The sequence below is a fragment of the Phlebotomus papatasi genome, chromosome 2, assembly GCF_024763615.1.
Source record: "Phlebotomus papatasi isolate M1 chromosome 2, Ppap_2.1, whole genome shotgun sequence".
Lineage (NCBI taxonomy): Eukaryota > Metazoa > Arthropoda > Insecta > Diptera > Psychodidae > Phlebotomus > Phlebotomus papatasi.
In genome coordinates this window covers 30396756-30415369 of record NC_077223.1, presented here as the reverse complement: position 1 = coordinate 30415369, position 18614 = coordinate 30396756, and the positions used below count along the sequence as shown (strand labels likewise).

Sequence of the window (18614 nt, the reverse complement as noted above, 5' to 3'; positions counted from 1 at the left end):
TGAAAATGGTGATCCAATAAAAGAAACTGTTTGAATTTCTATTCCTGATGTTATTCTGAATTTCAATCGGATAACATAAAATACTTTTGGTTAAGTGGATTGCAAGAGAATCAAAGATTTTATAAATTGTTCAGCATTTAAGATATAGCCAGTCAGTAAGCTTTACTTTCCAAGAAATCTCCCAGTAGAGTGAGGCGGGATAAGTTGTGTGGGAGAAAAGTGATTTTGCAGTATGGAGCTTTTCGATGCAGCTTCTTCATTTTCTTTCTTATTTCATTTTGCTCTTTTTTCCATCATCCCCTTGAGCCATCCTCTTCCTGTCTTTTTGTCCGCATACATCCCATCCTTGGTCCTGGGTGTCTGTTGCTGAGTGTGGACAATGGGTGAACGCGAAGAACGTGTTCTGTACAATCTTCAAAGTCTCTCCTCAACTGAAATGACGAAAAAGGTCCTCAAGAAGTGTTGGAGCTTTCGACGTGTGAAGAGCTTTAAAAAATAAACTAACCGGAAATACTTTTGCCATCAGTCTGCTTCTCCTTTCCGCTCAAAGAATAGTTGGAAAACTCTTGTAGAATTTCACGAGCACGCTCATCCTCCTAACCCTCAAGTGATTCAACCAAATCACACGAGTGGCTCTCGAGGGATTTTTGGTGTAATTTGCAAAGTCATCAGTAAATATTATTTAATGGTTTTTCGAGGGGAAAATCACGATGTCCTTTGAGGTCCATTTGCTATCTAGGAAAAATGCTTTGGACAAAGGGATGACTATAAGGAAAGAACTATTTTAGGGGGTAAGAAGAAATTGCTTTAGAATTTTCTTGCTGAAGTCAGAACACGTCTTGTTGGCCAAAATAAGCTTTCTTGAACTTTCAGCACATTCGACGATATTTTCTACCATCAAGTTTCAGTGGAGAAATGTTTGAGAGAGCTTTTAGAAATATCTCTGCAAGTAGTTCTTTTTCAAAATCATCCAGTCAGAACGAGGATGCTTCCGTAAACTTAAGTAACTTATTGGTGACGATGAAAGAATGATTGCATTTCTATTTTCATTTCTTTTTCAAAGAAGTTTCTTTTATAAGAGATGTTTCAGGATCTCCAGAGTAATATCTTGTGTGAAATGGTTTCTAATTCTTAATTTTAGTTAACTTGAATGATTTGGAAAAATTGAGTGAAAACATCTCAGAAATGTTAAGGGGTTTTCGAATTGAAATTTTTGAAAGACTAAATATTCTTCGTCAGTAAATTGACATGCTGAAGCAGTAAAGGATCATTTTATTCAGAAAATAATGCCAAATAGTTCTAGAAATTAATTCAGGCTTATCTGAAATGCTAAGATGATTCACATCAATCAATTTTCTCTATGTCAAAAATATTTTTATATATTGTTATTTTCAAATTTTCTGGTTTTCTTTTACATTTGGTAATTCATTTTTATGGACCATTTTATCAAAAAGAAAAATACACAATTAAGTTAATTTTTATACTTACCTGTGACATTTAAAAGTCACTGTAGGGTAGCATAAAAATCGCATTTACAGTGACAATAGAGGTTTTGTTTACTTAATAGTGCTAGTGTCCTCGGAAATAGTGTTACTAACCGGAGGCAACCACAATACCGAAAGCCAAAATCCCGAAAGGGTCAAAATCCCGGAAGTCAAAATCCGGAATGTTCAAAATCCCGAATGTTCAAAATCCTGAAAGGGATGAAATCAGGGCCGTAGCTAGAGGTGAATTTAAGGTAGGGCATCAGTAGTTAAAGATAGAGCATTCATAAAAATTTTTGATTGATCTATTTTGGTTAGTCGATTTCCGTCCCACTTCACTTGAATGTAAGTGAATGAGATAAAGCAAAAAAAATATTTTTCAAAAAAGACAAATTTTAAAAATAAAATATATTATTCAAATTCTTCGATGCATATGCTTAAGGGGTCACGTGGCTCAAAATTGTCAAAAAAAAACAGCAGATTTTGTTCTAATTTCTTTTCAACATAATAAAAAATATAATTAATTCAAGCTCTTAGGCATATAAAAGTACAACATTCAAACTATATTTTCTGAAATTTTCATTTAAAAATTTATCCAGTCGGACTTGATTTTTGGAGACATTTTTGAAAAAAACATACTTTTTGGTGGAGAAGATTTCTCGAAATTGGTTCATCTGGAAACCAAATATTTCCTGTTACTTGACGAGTTAAACTAGGCCTTGAATGAAGGAATTTAAATAAGGTTTCAATGACTAAATTTTTAAAAATTGTAAATGAAAAATTTAGAAAATTTAGGTTATGTCAATGTTGTATTTTTATATTCCTAAGAGCTTAAATTAAACATTTTTCAATATGCTGAAAAAAATTGAGAAATTATTAATATTTTTACAGTCTTCTTGATCCACTTAACCCTTTAACTGCCTTGAGAATGCGTAAATTCGGAAATACAGTGGCGGCCAGAATAATAGAATCACCCCCGGAAAGATCACTATTTTACCTTTAGCATTTTTGTTTATTCCAATTCGTTTAAATAATTTTGATATAGAAATGTTCAAATAATTACCTTACGTCAAATAAGTATTGTTTTTGCCGCTATAGGCCACTATATTTCACAGAATAGATCAATAGTGAAATTAGGTTTGAAAAACACGATAGGACCACTTTCATTTAAATGAAAGAATGTGGTCTATAAATAGGATAAGTTTAAATAAAGCCATATTTAGAAACTGTAAATGACAGTTTTCCAATTTTTTTGGCCGAACTAAATTACACCATTGACGTATTCTGTGTAAAATAGAGACTTCTAGCGGCCTAAACAATTCTTATTCCACGATTCTAATAATTTGAAGATTTCTACTTCAAGATTATATCAACAAATTGGGAAAAAATATAAAAGTTAAAAAATATAAGCTTTGCAAAGTGATTCTATTGTTTTGGCCGCCACTGTATATTGAGTTTTTTATGTAAGAAATGTAAGAATCTTTGCGCTCATTTTGCTGAGAACCATTGAAAAATATTATTTCGTTTAATCATCAAATAATTGCAATTTCAACTTATTAATAACAATGCCAAATTCATGGATAAATACTCTATTTTATTTTTTAAGATGTTTGAGAAAATATTTAAATTTTTCACAAAATTATTGTTTGACTTTCCATACGATTTTAACCAATTGCATTGAGCACTTCAATAGATTAGATGTATCAGGCCATTTGATAGGAGATTAATTTCTTCTCTACCGTATCTTACTACGAACAGTTTACTTAGAACATTATCTTAGTTTCTTGTTTTTAAGGTAGGGCATTGGAATGTAGGGCGATGCCCCTCAGTGCCCCCCCCCTCGCAGCGCTACGGCCCTGGATGAAATTATATGTAGCTATGACACTCTTAAGATGTCGGGTTTTTGGCTTTCGGGATTTTGGCTTTGGAGATTTTGACTGAGACCCGTATTAAGTTATTTATAAACGATTTCTAGGCTTTTTAAGAAAAGATTACAGGATTGGAGTAATATATAAATCGACTAAAAATAAGTCCTGATATTAATTGATATTTCAAAACTAATTATTCTTGCTTAATAAATTTGTATAAATGAATGCATGAACTTTTTAAATATCAACTTCTTCGACAGAACATTCAATCCATTCTGAGAGAATTTGCTTGAAATAAATATAATGTCAACGATGCATCATCCCAAATATTTGTAACAATAATTGATTAATTGGGTGAAAAAAAATCACTGGAGACATTTGCTCCATTCATGTAAATATCCATCAGTCATTGACTATATTCTTGGTTCTCTTCACCCATCATTTTAGGTCAGACCGGTCAGTTGCCGTCATTTTCTTTGTGACAAGAATTGAGTTGAAGAGCACGAAGGAAATTTTCTACTCTTGGTGAGGGAAGTAAAGTAGTGACGACATAGAAAAATATGATGATATTTTTTTCACAGCTAAGTCCGTTTCAGAACACCATAAGAGTGAGATAAAATATTGTAAATTATGATCTTTTCTCTAGAAGAAATTGAAAGATGTATCGGTCACAGTTAAACTTATTTTAACGAGCAATCATGTAATAGTTTTTTAAAAGCTTTACTGTGAGATTATTTTTATACCAAAGCTATACTGTAGGAAGTATATTAAAAATTAAAGTATTTTTATGGTTTTCAATCAAACGCTTTTCCTGACCATTTTCTGAGAAGTCAATTCTATACAAAATGCAATTTCCTCAATTGTATTGGATAAAAATTGAAGGCATCTCTCTCTGCAATGAGAACTTTCACAATTATTTCATCTTCAACAATCCGACAAAAAGTGAGGAATGATGCAGAAGTGGCACTCGATTGGCAGCTGAATCAGGAATGGTGCAAGATGATGCGAAAATATATAGTTAAAAAGTGTAATAAATGACAGGATCCTGAAAGGATTTCTAATCCCCACAAATATATATACAAAAAAAACTTGAAGGATTTTATAACCGTAAAATTATATATATCCACTTTGGCTTTTTGACTCAAATCGACAAGTATTTTCCTCATCTTCACGACTCTCCAATCTTGCCAAGTGGGTAACATTCGAATTCCCATGACGGGCAAAAGCTTTTGGGGATGCACTGTATTGATTTTATTCTGAAAACTAAATGTACGTTTTTGAATTCCCAAGTGAATTGGCTTATAACATAGAAAATAACGTCATAAGAGTTATAATATTGTGGAACACTATATCGTCGCTCTGATCAGCAATTGTCACAACTTACTCGTCACCTAAATCAGTAGTTCTTTTAAACTCTGTTATTTTCTTCTTAAGTTACGAGAATTGCTGGCTTACCGGTCGAGTAAGTTACGATAATTGCTGATCCAATTAACGATATGTTGTACTGATGATTTTTGTTCTTTTAAGAATTTCTAAACTTGCTCACAACGAATAAGTTTAACACTAAATCTACTGACCGTTTTTGGTAGTTTTTCCTAGCGCGTTAGGTCAAATGACAGACTACGGTAGGTAATCTGAAAAAAAAATTGTCAAATAATAAGAATTGTTTGTGAAAAGGAAGATCTTTCAGACAGAACATGGAAAACTTTGTGAAAATTATGTTCCAAAATTTGAACAAAATCCATTAGTCCGTTTAACAAGATATTTTTTCAGAGTAGGATACTCAACAAACTTTTCTTGAAAAAGAGGAAAAAATTAAAATGTACACACTGAAAAATATAGTACTTGAATATTTTAAGACATTCATAAAGTTTGATAGCTACATTGTACCTACATTAGCTCTAAAAAATGCGACCGGTTTTAGTGTAATTAGGTGAGATTCTTAACAATCTCACCTACTATAATCCTAACAAAATTTCATGTCGTCCGATCGACCTCAAATTTGGCCAAAATGTGTTTCAACACTTCCTGATCACGAATATATATGTGGCTAAGTTACGTTCCCGGCCGGCCGGCCGGTCGGCCGCTTTTTGGAGCTTAATAGCTCCTAAACTAAAAAAGATATCGACTTGCGGTTTTCGGCAAAGGTTATATATCGGGTGAAAATTGCAACTTGGTGCATAGACCCCCCACCCCCCACCCCTCCTTCCGCCATTTTGAAGACCCCCCTTTTTTTGTTTTCTCAATAGCTCCGCCCCTATGGCATTCAGCGGACTCAAATTTTAGTATGTTATAGCTGGGCCTTAGAGCTTTCCATCAATACCAAACTTAAGGTCCCCCGACCCCCCTGACCCGAGCTATAAGGGTCCAAAAAAAATTTCTTAAAATGGCCATAACTCCGGTTCTAATTGTCAGAATTTAAAAAGTGAGGGCTTTTTGGAAAGCTCTCGTGAAATGCCACTTCTCCTTCTAACATCGCAAGTTCATAAAACCACCGCTAGGGGCGCTTTTTTTAAAAAGAAAATTTTTAAATCTTAAAAGTTAAATAACTCAAAAATTCCATTGTGCATCGGGCTGAAAATTTAGTATGTTGTAGCCGTTGATTATACCTATCAAACAAAAAAAACCTTAAGTCGATCCATAACCCCTGACCCGAGCTATAAGGGGTCAAAGTTCGAACATTGACCGGCCTCTATCTCCGGTTCTAACTAACATAGCGACCTAAATTTTACCTTTTTGGTTTCGTATCGATGAGCACTTTCAGATGGAAGTTCAAAAAGTCACCACAGGTGGCGCTGTGATAGCGTCAAAATTCATCGAAATTCAAAGTCACTTTTCTCAAAAACGGCATTGTGCAAGTTAATGAAATTTTAGTATGTTGTAGTCCAGTCTAGGACGTTTCCAAAATGGTGCGTATGCGCGCTGTGGTTAAAACAGAACCGGAGATATGAGGGGTCAAAGTTCACGAAATTCAAAAAATCATATCTCCGGTTTTATGTGACCGATTTTGATGAATGAGGGCTTAAACGAAAGATCTCACCAAATGCTACAACTTTCTAGAATGTTTGAACTTCGTGGGACCAACACCAGGGGCGCCACAGTCGAAAAACCAATTTCAATATCACATAATCTCAATTATCTCGACTGTCGCTGAACCGATTTTGATGATTACTTCAACATAATTGTAGAGCACATTTGTCTCTACATTTCGTCCATACATCATTTTCCGCTCAGACTACGCTATCACTCCGATTTTGCCGTTTAAGTGTGAAAAAATTGATTTTTCCCATAATAACGCTTTGAAATCACTCAGATGCCAATTTGACTGCCTCTACCCCACCAAGACACTTAAAATAGGGGTTTAAATGGAAAGTCTCACAAAATACAACAATTCTTTGATATAGTTGAAGTTCAACAAATGACTATTTGGGGCACTCTGGATGAAAAAACGAGTTAAGAAACAAAAAACCTCGCTTATCTTGGCTTCTGAGTAATCGATGAGTTCAAGTTCTACGGCAAAATTATAGAGAACATTCTGGTCTACATTTCACCCATATAACACTTTTCTGTCAGTTCATCCAAATCCTTGACATTTTGGTTCAAATACAAAACTTGTATAATTTCACGAATTTGATTCAAGATAACTGAATGGCGTCTCCCAACTTCAGCTCTAAATCGAATTTGCATGCACTCCGAGTTAGCTCACGTTAAGAATCTCACCTACATAAGCCGGTTAGGATTATCTGTCCCTTTTTTCCCTGCTCTCGTACACATTTCACGAGATATCTATAAAACTACGTAGGTTGCCAATTTAGGGTTTTCAATTGCCTCTTGGTTATTAAATTGGCTTTTATCTTGTATTAGTATTTTTTGCTAATTCATTCTACAATGACATAAAACAGCTTTTCGTTTCAGAAAACAGTTTTTTCGGCTTGCTAGAAACATATGGGAAACATAGGAAATGTCATGCTCCTGAATTGTACCGTAAATTATATGTTGTTAAAAAAGTTTTTTAACCGATCAGTTTGACCGATCTTGATAGGTTTAGCTTTTATGATGCTAAGTTAAAGTGGAATGGGGTAGATTTTGGTAGATGATGGAAACTAAATAATTTAAAAGTGAGGAAAATAAAATATTTAAAATTATTCTGTAATACGGGCTTCAAACCTAAGGCTTAGCCATATGGCTTAATTTGCATAATTGTTTATCATGCAAGATTTTTTATGAAATTGTTGTTTAGGATTGGATATTAAGGCAAATTGTACATTATATTTTGAATAATCCGGAAAATTGTTTGTTATTTACATTTTTGAGACCTTCGAGAACTGGACTAAACCTTCAGTCTGAATCCGGCACAATCCTATTAGCCTGAAATACTACGGTTCGAGATATTGTTTTCGGAGAAATGATGTTAGTTGTTAAGTAACTCTGAGTATTCACTGAGAGAAATCCGAAAAAGTTAAAATTACATTCTGGAAATGTTTATTTTACCCTGCAGTAATGATCCGAAACCGATGTAAATATTATGCTTTTTAGGTGTATTACGGGTTAAAGTTACCCTTTTTCATGTTAATTTTACCCTTAAAAAGGTGTGAAATTAACATTAAAAGATGTTTATATATTTTTACACTTAAAAAATGTTACAGTTATGAGGAAAACAAGTTAATCGCATCCCCGTTTTTTTCTCAGTGTTGTATATGGGACCTTTAGGATTTATGGTGCTATTCCAATGAAACCTGAACATGCTTTTTTTAGAACTTTACTGGTCTCAAGAGCTTCAGAATTATCGACTTTTCTTTGAAACCACCAAGCAGTCGTTACAGGAAGCAATACAAAGAAAAGTCGATTATGTAGAACCGCTTGAGAACAGTAAAATACTAAAAAAAAAGCCTGTTAATTTTTCATTGGAACAGCATCATTATGGTGCTCTTCCGTAAATGAAATGGGGAATTCTTTCTCATGAACATTTTTTAGCACATGACAGTTCTCCAGTGCTTCTGCATTATCGACTTTTCTGTCTATAGGTTCCTGTCGCGACTGTTGTCCCTAGTGCTCGTTGTGTTCCTAAACGACCAAACAGCTCTGACAGAAACCAACACAAAGAAAAGTTGATAATGCAGAACCACTTGAGAACAGTAATGTGCTAAAAAATGTTTAAGAGAAAGATTTTTTTTTAAATTTTTAATTGGAATATCACCATTATATAGGTTAAGCATTAACAGATATCGAGTTGATGTTTTTAAGAGGTTTTTTGAGAAATGTAATCTCATATAAGGTAAAGATGGGAGAATCTATTTCAGCTTGAAACTAATCTGTTTCTATAAAAGATTCAATTCATCATTTCCAAATATAAACTAAATCCCAAGGTTACTATATTAAACATTGTATAAGATTTATGAGTTTGATTATTTTCCGATGCTTTATCAACGTGGCTTTATCAGCCTTATTAGTCTGGTCTATCTTTTCATCATATACACATATCTAAAATTATCTGTTACAGAACTGCTACGTTTAAACTAAATTTGGGTATGTCGCTCATTTGATATTAGGGACACAACTCTCATCAAAAGTGTAAACAGATTTATTTTTTCTGTTTGTTCAATCCATTTTTCCTATTCTTTTACTGCCATTTTCTTTAAAAAAAAAAAGGTAAAGTTTACCCATAATAAACTTGTGGCTAAAGTTATGCCCCTAAAACTTCGATCCTTTATCCTATGATTTTTTTTTGTTTTCAACCAAAATCATAAATAATTCTTGAATTGTATTGTTTATTTTTAAATACATACCTAATGCCAAATTGAAACAAATAATAATTATTATGAAGGATAGTCCACAAGTGCCCCACTCTTTTTATAGACTACAAAATTTAAAATTTATGATAGGATAAACCCGATCACCATTCTGTATCCGTACATTATTATTTTATTTGAAATTTAATTTCATTGGATGTTCGCCAATTTCTAAAACGCATTAATAAATTATGAAATTTGTTGAATGGTTTTATTTACATATATGTTCAGATACATAATTATTTTAAAAAATTTGTGAAGCTCTGAAAATGTTTAGAGGTAAAGGCATTTAAGAATAGCAGTAATTTATGTATATCTATAAAATTAAAAAAAACTTTATTTGGATCCCAAGTTTAACTTGTGTTCCTGATTTGATTGTTCCTAATTGTTTTTATTAAATGTGTTTAAATTTTGTTATAAATATTGTTGAAGATTTATTTTTACCCTATTATTAAGGAAAACTGCGAACTAATATCTAATTATTACATGGAGATATCTATACTGATTTTTTTTAATCTAAAATCTGACAAAATATAAGATTTAATTTTGTAAAATGAATTTATTGTTATTTTATTTCTATAGGTTTCCTTTTATTTAATTAAAAAACAAATTTTTGCATTAAGATTTCAAACTACCGTTTTGTTTTATGCTAAAAAAAATATTAAGCTTTCCCATTAGCAAAGAAAATTGTGGCAAAAATCAAAAATTGAAATTATTTTTGATATTATTGTGGAAACCTTCAATTTATTGGGCAAATATTGCATTGGGTGTCCCTCAAATTAAACAAAATGAAAAAGCAATATATTTCATTTTATCAATTAATAAATAATCTGAATATGCTGTTTTTATTTTTACTCTTGTTTACACAAGTGTAAAATATCAATTTAAACTTTGCTGTAATTTGCTTAATGGACTTTTTTGTGGCACTGCAGTGCATTTTTTTCCACCCCGAAATGCATGTGAAATGGTTTTAAGCTTTCTCCTTCAGATCCTCATTAGATTCTGGAGGATTTTTTTTTATTCTCAGGAAAAAAAAGAAGAGGAAAAGACCAGGGAGCAGGGCATGAGAAATAAACTACATTTGATATTCATTTTGAATCCTTGGCACGTCCACTCCAATTTCAACTTTTTCTCTCTCTCTATTTTCCATTTCGTCTTGTATTCAGCAAAATATGTTTTAGCATAAGCATCACCCACATTTTTCCTCCAGTTTGAGGGGGAAAAATCTTCCTGTGCGAAGGACACAAAAAGCACCTATACCTTTAGCTAAAATGCCACAGAGACTTCGTATTAGATTTTCTGCCACTTCCTCCACACGCTACATTTTTTTTCCGGGCACACTCCTGATCCTGTTCCCTTCTTCTCTGGCGCCTTTGGCTGAGGGAAGGCCGGGTGGAGGTTTAAGGAAAAAAAAGTGGGAAGAAATGGGAGTGGAAGTGTAAGTAAAAAGTTAACTTTGTGCAGTGGAAGAAGAAAGGCAACGCACGAGACGTGAACTCAAATCAATTTGTCATTCACCCTACTAATTTTAACCCTCTCACGTGCTTTTCTTCACCACCACAATTCTACAGAGTCGTCTTGTTTTATTTTTATTGGATTTTTCGTTATACTCAATGAATTATTAAATGCAGGGAAAATTTCCAAGGAAAAACTTTGGTTCTAAAATAAATCCAATTATCGAAAAATATAGTTTTGCAATTAGTTGCTTAACATGCTTAATTAGATTTTATTGTGGAAACTACATAAAGGTTGTAGGGTCGAATCATCTCTTATAGTGTTATTCCAATGAAAAATAATACGGGAAAATCTTTTTCCTGAATATTTTTTCTTTAACACGACTGTTCTTAAAGTATCTCTACATCTACATAATCGACTTTTCTCTGTATTGGTTCCTCCAACGACTGTTCAACGACTCCTGTATACAGATACAGGAGTAGCTGGTTTGGTGGTTAGAACACGGCAATGACTGGGGAAGTTAGTCGAGACAGGAACCACAAAGAAAAGTCGATAATGCAGAAGCATTTGAGAACAGTCATGTGTTAAAAAAATATTCAGAAGGAAGTTTTCTCTTATTCATTCTACATAGCAACACTGCCAGTACGGAAATTATCACATACACAAATTTTTTTTATCACAACTTAAACTGTTAATTTTATGATTTTCAGAAATATTTTTTAATAAAAAAATTAATATTTTTGTAAGCTGTCCTTAAGTGTACAATGTCCATAAATGATGACTCCACCCTATCTCTTTTCTTGTCTGCAGAGGCAAAATGCTTGTGATATCGACTCTCGAACATTTTGACAAAGCAGAGACGTTGTATCAAAGTTGAATAAAACATTTTTCGATTTTATCAAGGGGAAAATATTAGGGTGAAAATCTGTACACCACTTCCAAGAACTTCCACGATTTGTATGGAAGAGGCCATCGAACTTCCCTTCGCAATACTCTCGAAAATGTGGCAATACTTCCAGCACTTCATACACTTTTTGTACTTATAAATAAATAATTTATTTAATATGATGAAAAATCTAATAATAAAAATTGTTAAAAAAATCTCAAGAAATTTATTAAAATTTTGGTTATAATTTTGAATTTCTATCGCCAGATATATAATATTTGCATACTTTTAATATTTTAATATTATCTGCGTTTTACGAATAAGGGTTATCAACATATTTTGAATTTTCCTAAGAAACCAGTGAAGCCACTTTTGGAAAAATACGTATTAATGTTTGTAATTATTGAAACTGTGCTGGAAAGTCTGTAAGAGTTCAAAAGTACGAGTGCAACAACTAATTCAGCACATCAGACGTATCTTCACCTTTTATTGAGCTTGATTCTCTCTCTGGTTTCAAAATCCTTTAAAATTAAAACATTTTGTTTTCTTTGGAAAAGTTTTAGATGATTGCTAATCAACTTTTGCAACAAACTTCGCTATTTTTTTCCAGGATCGTTTTCACTATTGTTGTAATAAATCAATTGCTCATCACCTGTCATCTACCGATCCAAAGAAAAGATTTTTTTATCACAACATATGAGGAGAAAAATGGCCATAATCATAAAGTTTCCCTATTTCCTTTGAGTGAAAGAATGTGGCACCTACGAGCTTTTAAACATATCCAAGCCATTCTACAATCTAATACGAAATACGATCTAATTATTGTTTTCCGACATATTTTAACAGTTTCTTTAATTGTTATTCACAAATTTTCTTCCGCTAGGATACTAACAATATTGGCATCAATATTAGAGACCTTTTAAAATGGAATTGATATTTCGAAGAATAAGTCCCTATATCTAAATTTTCAAAGCCGTATTTTCAAAGCCCTATTTCTAAATTCTCCTTAGAGCAAGGACGTGATCTAAATACACCCCCAAAATGTTTCTTTAATGGAATTTCATTCCTTAGACCTTTCCAAAATTAGTCTAATATTAAATATTACAAATGCACCTTTTTGCTCCTCATTTTGTAATAGTCCCCAGAAACACAAATCTACTTTTTTGAAGAATACTTTTAGCATTGAAGAGATATAATACACTAAAACCTTTCCAGTATATGCAAAAAAAAACAAAAAATGGTGCAGGTAACCTATGGGATACCGCTTAATGACATTCGCGAAAAAGTCAAACGAATACGATAAATTAGAAAAAAATATATATCTAATTGATTGAAAGTCAACTGCAAGGCTATGTCATTTTTAGCGTGCCATTATACATGAATTTGAAATTATTGCAAAAATTAAGGAAAATTATTATTCAACTGAATATTTTCCAAAAAAATACGTCACAAATTAAGCTATTGTACTAATTTTAAGCGTATTTGCACCATTTCATTGTAATAGCCGAACTTGAGAATTTTAACTAACCTTTTCAAATTATACTGCCGCTCGAATTAAAAATCTCAACTAAAACTAATGTAGACTGAAAAATACGGAATTAGACAGAAAAGACTTAATATTAGAACACTTCCACTTCCAAAGACTTCCAAGCACTTCATTTTCAGCTGTACACCACTTCCAACCCTAATATCTCCCCCTTGTGTTTTATGATTTTTAGTGATTAGATGAAATATTTAATTTTATATTCATTTAATAGCAATAGAAAACGGGTTTCGATCAAAATTCCCAACGCCAAAATTCCGAATCCTTAAAAGTTTTATAGCTACTTCCGCGATCCCAAAAATAAGTAAATGGGAGATGATAAATAAAAAAGCAGTGCTGAGAATGTTAACAATTTGACAAAAATTGGTTTGATTGTTAGTTCGAAATTTAAATATTTGAGGTAAAGAATAGTTTGATTATCCGGCGTATGTTAAGAGAAGATCACACAGCCGAATAAAATTAGTTTTGGAATTATATGTTATTTCTTTTCTTGTCTATTGAACAGTTTTTTTAGTTGACCTGCTTTGCTAAGTAAATTAGTAATTTAAGAAAAACCAAAATTTTCATTAGTATATGGCAATGATTTAAAGACTCATAAGTACAACTTTAAATTATTATCATATTTACATCATGTTTACACTCGACTCTTCGTTATCCGGCACTTCGTTATCCGGGTGACAGCTGCCAAACACTGGTGGTTGATGTATTCAAAATTATTTTTACTAAACATGAAGTTTCTCCAGAGTGAATTAAAGTATTATTATCATTGTATCAAAGTTTTTAATACATAATTGTGATAAAAAATTAAGCATAAGCATACCATGAAGAAAATTCTCTTGTTCTTTGCCAGACAGAAAATAAATTCACACAGCACAAAATAGAAAAACCGTTGATCATTCAAAAAACCTAAATGTCATTTTGTCTCCCAGTCAGCCGGATAAGGAAGAGTCGAGTGTATATTAATTCCAAATGACATAAAACACTAGTAAAAATTGTGATTTTCATTGCACAAAAACTGTTAAACATGTTTTCAATCGTTGCGTAATTAGAATACCAAAATTATTGAAATTATCATAAAAATGTAATTGTTTTGCACTTAATTTTCATTTATTGATTTAGAATTTTATGATGATATTCTATTATTTTACGTTGGAAAATTTAAAAATGGAATAGTATAGGGGGAAGCGGGGTATCCTTGCGTTGGGACATCTTTGAAATAGGGGCTTTACTCCAATTTCTAAATGGAACTGGACCATACCATGTTTCAATTTACCTTCACCAAGCGATTGAGAAGCTGAGTTGTATGATGATAAGGCTCAGTTGATTTAAAAATAAGAGAAAAAACCCAATTTCAAAGCGGCTCCTTTTCAAAGGTGCTCTAATTCGCCCTATGATAATATAATTTAGCATGATAATTGGTTGGTGGAGCTAAATTATGTCATGATAAGGTCCAGTTCCATTGTAAAATATGTGAAATAATATCTGCTTCAAAAGTGCGTCAATTTAAAGGTAACCCCACTTTCCCCTACAAACGTGATATTTCTGAGCGCATTAGCGAGTTTTTGCAAAACAGTCCATTGATGTTAGGTTTAGTCAGACCTTAGGTTTAGCTACATTGTTTAAGTTTTGATTTAAGACGCCAAAATAAGAGTAATTACTTTTTCAAACTTGGGAAGCGAAGTTAAGTTGTTATTCCCAAACTTATATAAGTCCGTATTATTGTTCGTGCTCAGTAGGTCTTTGAATGGTCAAACAGTAAAATGTAATCTTCCTAAAATTTTCCGAGTCATAAAATTATGATAACATTAAACTTTCTGAACTTGAACTCCAGGAAGAATTGGATTTCATCCAGTTACCATAACTTTGAAGCATTTCAGTAAAAAGAAGTCGAAAACTATGTAAAGTTTTAGTTGAGTTCAGGGATTTATTTGCTGGTTTTCTACCTGTCCATGAGAATTTTATAGCGGTACTTTTACTTCTTAGCCAGACATTAGAGAAATTACCTGCCCCTTTGGATTTGCCAGCTTTCGCCGAACTTCCTTCTTTCTACCAACATTTTGCACCTGCGAACTCTCGAATAAGGGAAGCCTTTCGCATTTTGCCGACGCACTCACTTCATTTCTTTTTAACATCGCGTGCAAGAAGTGCCGCAAAAAAAAACTTTTTAATTGTACCATGTTAACCCCTTTTTCTGTGACCCTCCAAAAATATGATGACGATGTACAAAAAAAAAAACGCGCACCAGAATCCTTCGAATTGGCGGGAGTTGCGATACACTCAGAGAAAAAAATTAGGTGTTAGAAGGGATGGTACAGCATGGTTTTGAATTTTTCGTGTAATTCAAATTTAATAAAGTGATAGAAGGGGTTGAAAATCACGCACAAGTCGAAGAGTTGTGAAACAAAAAAAAGTAATGCTGGAGGATGAAAAAAAAACGAGATGAAAAAGTAAAGTGGATGAAAAAAATTCTCTTGTACACACCAATTCAATTATGTGTATACAATTCCATGATCGAGGGGATGTTTTTGCTCCATTTATCTCAAACCCCTTTTTCTGCACCCTCCCGTGTCCTGGCTCTCAAACCGTTGCCTGGACTGAAATGCTGCAGAAGCAAGTCCTGCCAATTGAGGAGAGAAGGATAGAAGCAAAAAATGGACTGGGAATAAATAAACCCGGTGAATTTCTTCCTTAAATCGTTGTCCATCCCTAAGTTTTTCTTTTTATGGTGTTCTCTATGTGTGCTTTACGGGGAGTGTGGTTTGTCTCTGAGCCAAGAAGAAGGGATGGATGGGCAAAGTAAACCCTCATTGACTTTACCCCTGGATGAAAAGTGGGGAAATTTTTGTGAAACTCGTTTTAACATTCAATGCTTTTTATTCAAATTACACGGGAAGATTATGTTTTTGAATTTAAAAAATCATTTTCCCGAAAAAACAGAATTATCTTCTTACATGATGCTCAAAGGATTCCACGTGTAATTAAATATTTAATCCCAAAAAAATATATTTTCGAGATTACAATCTTTCATATCCTTTAATATAAAATAATTTAATAAACACGGATAATCTTTTTAATCTATAAAATTACATTTTTGTTTTGAATTTTCAATCTGTAAAGTTTCATTACATGATAAACTTGAATTATAGCTAAAGCTTTTTAAAAATATTAAAGCATTGGTATGCAAATTTAAATGGAGATTTACAGAGCTCTAGTATTTCATAAATTTAATTTTTACAAATATAAGGGATGATGTCACGAAATAATTTTCATGAAATAGTACTAACTCTTGGATTTAAAGCTGTATGATCTGAAAATTGCTCTCGCAAAGTTTGTGTACTCTTGAGTAATGCAGGACATATAGCATCTAATTCTTGAGTTTTAGCATTTCATTAAGTCTTATCTTCTTAATTTCTACTTTATGTACACTGCACTGGTTTAGGAACAGATTTGACTACATTATAAAGCATACATTGCAAAATTAATTATGTTATTGATTTAATTTAATAGTTATTATTCTTAATATTCAACGGGCACGTTACATTCTTAGTCGACTTACATGGGTTTTGGACTAAACGACTTAACCCTTGTTCGTGTAGCCTTCCAATTTCCGAACAGAAAGAAGGACTGATTGATTTTATTCTACTATACCTAATCAATACTTTACAAGAATCCCTCCTTTTGGCCCTTTTGTGGTAATTGAAGTTGCACCTTGTGGTTTAACTGGTTTAACCTTAAATTTTAAAAGGCTCTGAGTGATTTTACTGCGAGTTATTTGCAACTTCTGACACCGTACTCTATAACTGGGAGAAATTTAGTAGTCATACAATGTGTAAGTAATGAGTTATAGTTGTTCTGAAATCGTGTCATTGTAAAATAAAATAGTAGCGATTAAAATAGTTATATTTAATGAATAGCCCCTTTCATAATCAATTTGAACTGGCCAAGAACCATCATTCAAATGATCACATTATCAGATTGGTAAATATTTAAATCCTCCAAAGTTGTTTAATATTTAGCTTTGAAAACACAAGCTAAAATTGTTCAAGGTCATTGAAGCATAAAACAAAAAGTATTAAACTTTACCATAAATATAATAATAGGATTCAAAAGCATTCAAAAAATCATAAAATTTAAAATTAATTTTAAAAAATATTAATAAATAAACATCAAAGGTTCTTAATTATTGTTATTCATTATTTTAAATCATCTACGATTCTCAGTAATATCAAAAAAAATATTTCTGTATTCCAGACAGTTTCCAAGTTTTCTTTATTTTGGAGTTTTTCTTGGTATTTTTTAATAAAAAAAAAGAACTCTGGTTAATTTAATGTGCATAACACATGTAGTGGTCTCTGGGATAAAACGTTAGAAGGTTAGAGGAAAAGCAGCTGCAGGATAAAACAGTGAACAATATAAATTTTTCTAAATAATTGACGAAGGAGAATGCTGCAAGATTCATCAAGACGGTCTTGGACTTTCTGAGAGGAATTAACCGGTTCCTACCGGTTATAAACAATTAATGTATAGTTAAGCTTTATAACCGAAAATCAATTTTGTTACACATAAGCTACAGTGCCCGCTTTGTAATCCAGATGATTGGGAGACAATATGACAGATATCCGCTTCATTATTCAGAAGGATTTTTTTTAATTTGTTCAACGTCTCGAAAATATAATACAAGATTTTTTTTGTAGAATTAGTATAAAAGTTTTAAAGACGATTAAAAAGACATAATTAGAGAATTCTATGTTATTATACTTCATTTATTAAACAAAAACTTCACAAGATAATTCATTTTCATTAGTGAACAGACATGCATAAATAACCGAGGGGTAACTGATTTCGGGGAACTCGAGCCAATCTGGCTGGGGAACCCATACATATTTTCCTGGAAACCCGGGGAACCCATACATTTTTTTGGGAACCCGAGCCAATCTAATTGATTATGAATTACCCCTTGTAAATAACCTTAAAATTATTTTATATGTAACCATCGAGAACTCGCCCGAATTACGCCGATCCAGATTACAGAACGGGCACTGTATTTTGGATGAATGATTTAAATCGGTTTAATCCACTATGAATCGGTAAACATAAACAGTAACTGATGCGAAAGTAACTTTGAGACTTACCATCAAAAGTACGAGTTCGAGCATTTCGCAAATCATGGAGCGCTTTGCCACAACTTCAATTATGTATTCGATCAGGAGCACCGTATATATTACAATTTATTCAATTCAATTTCAATTCAATTCAATATATTTCTCCTCAAATAATGCTTGGTTGCGGCTGCCGCCGACTTACCACGACCGATCTCATCAGGTAAACGGCAGAAACCCGTTGATCGTTTATAGGGGAAAGCCTGCTACTTTCGGACGACTCAAGCATCAAACAATTCATTTTTTTTCCATGTCTTTTAAATGAACTTGAGCCATTCTAATAATATATTTTAATCGCTAGTCCAATGCATCGAATTTCTAGTAAAAAAAGGTTTGGTGAAATCCATAAGGAACATAGCAAAAAATTGAGTTATCCAAAGCTTGAGTAATCCGAAGGTAGCACGCTTTCTCTTAAGTATTTTCTTTAACC

General features: G+C 32.6%; 1 protein-coding gene across 5 annotated transcripts in view; it reads left to right on the top strand.

The window, feature by feature from the left end:
* LOC129803427 (muscleblind-like protein 1) overlaps positions 1–18614 on the top strand; it is a 423069-nt gene that overhangs the window by 49319 nt on the left and 355136 nt on the right. The gene's annotated exons all lie outside the window — the stretch shown is intronic.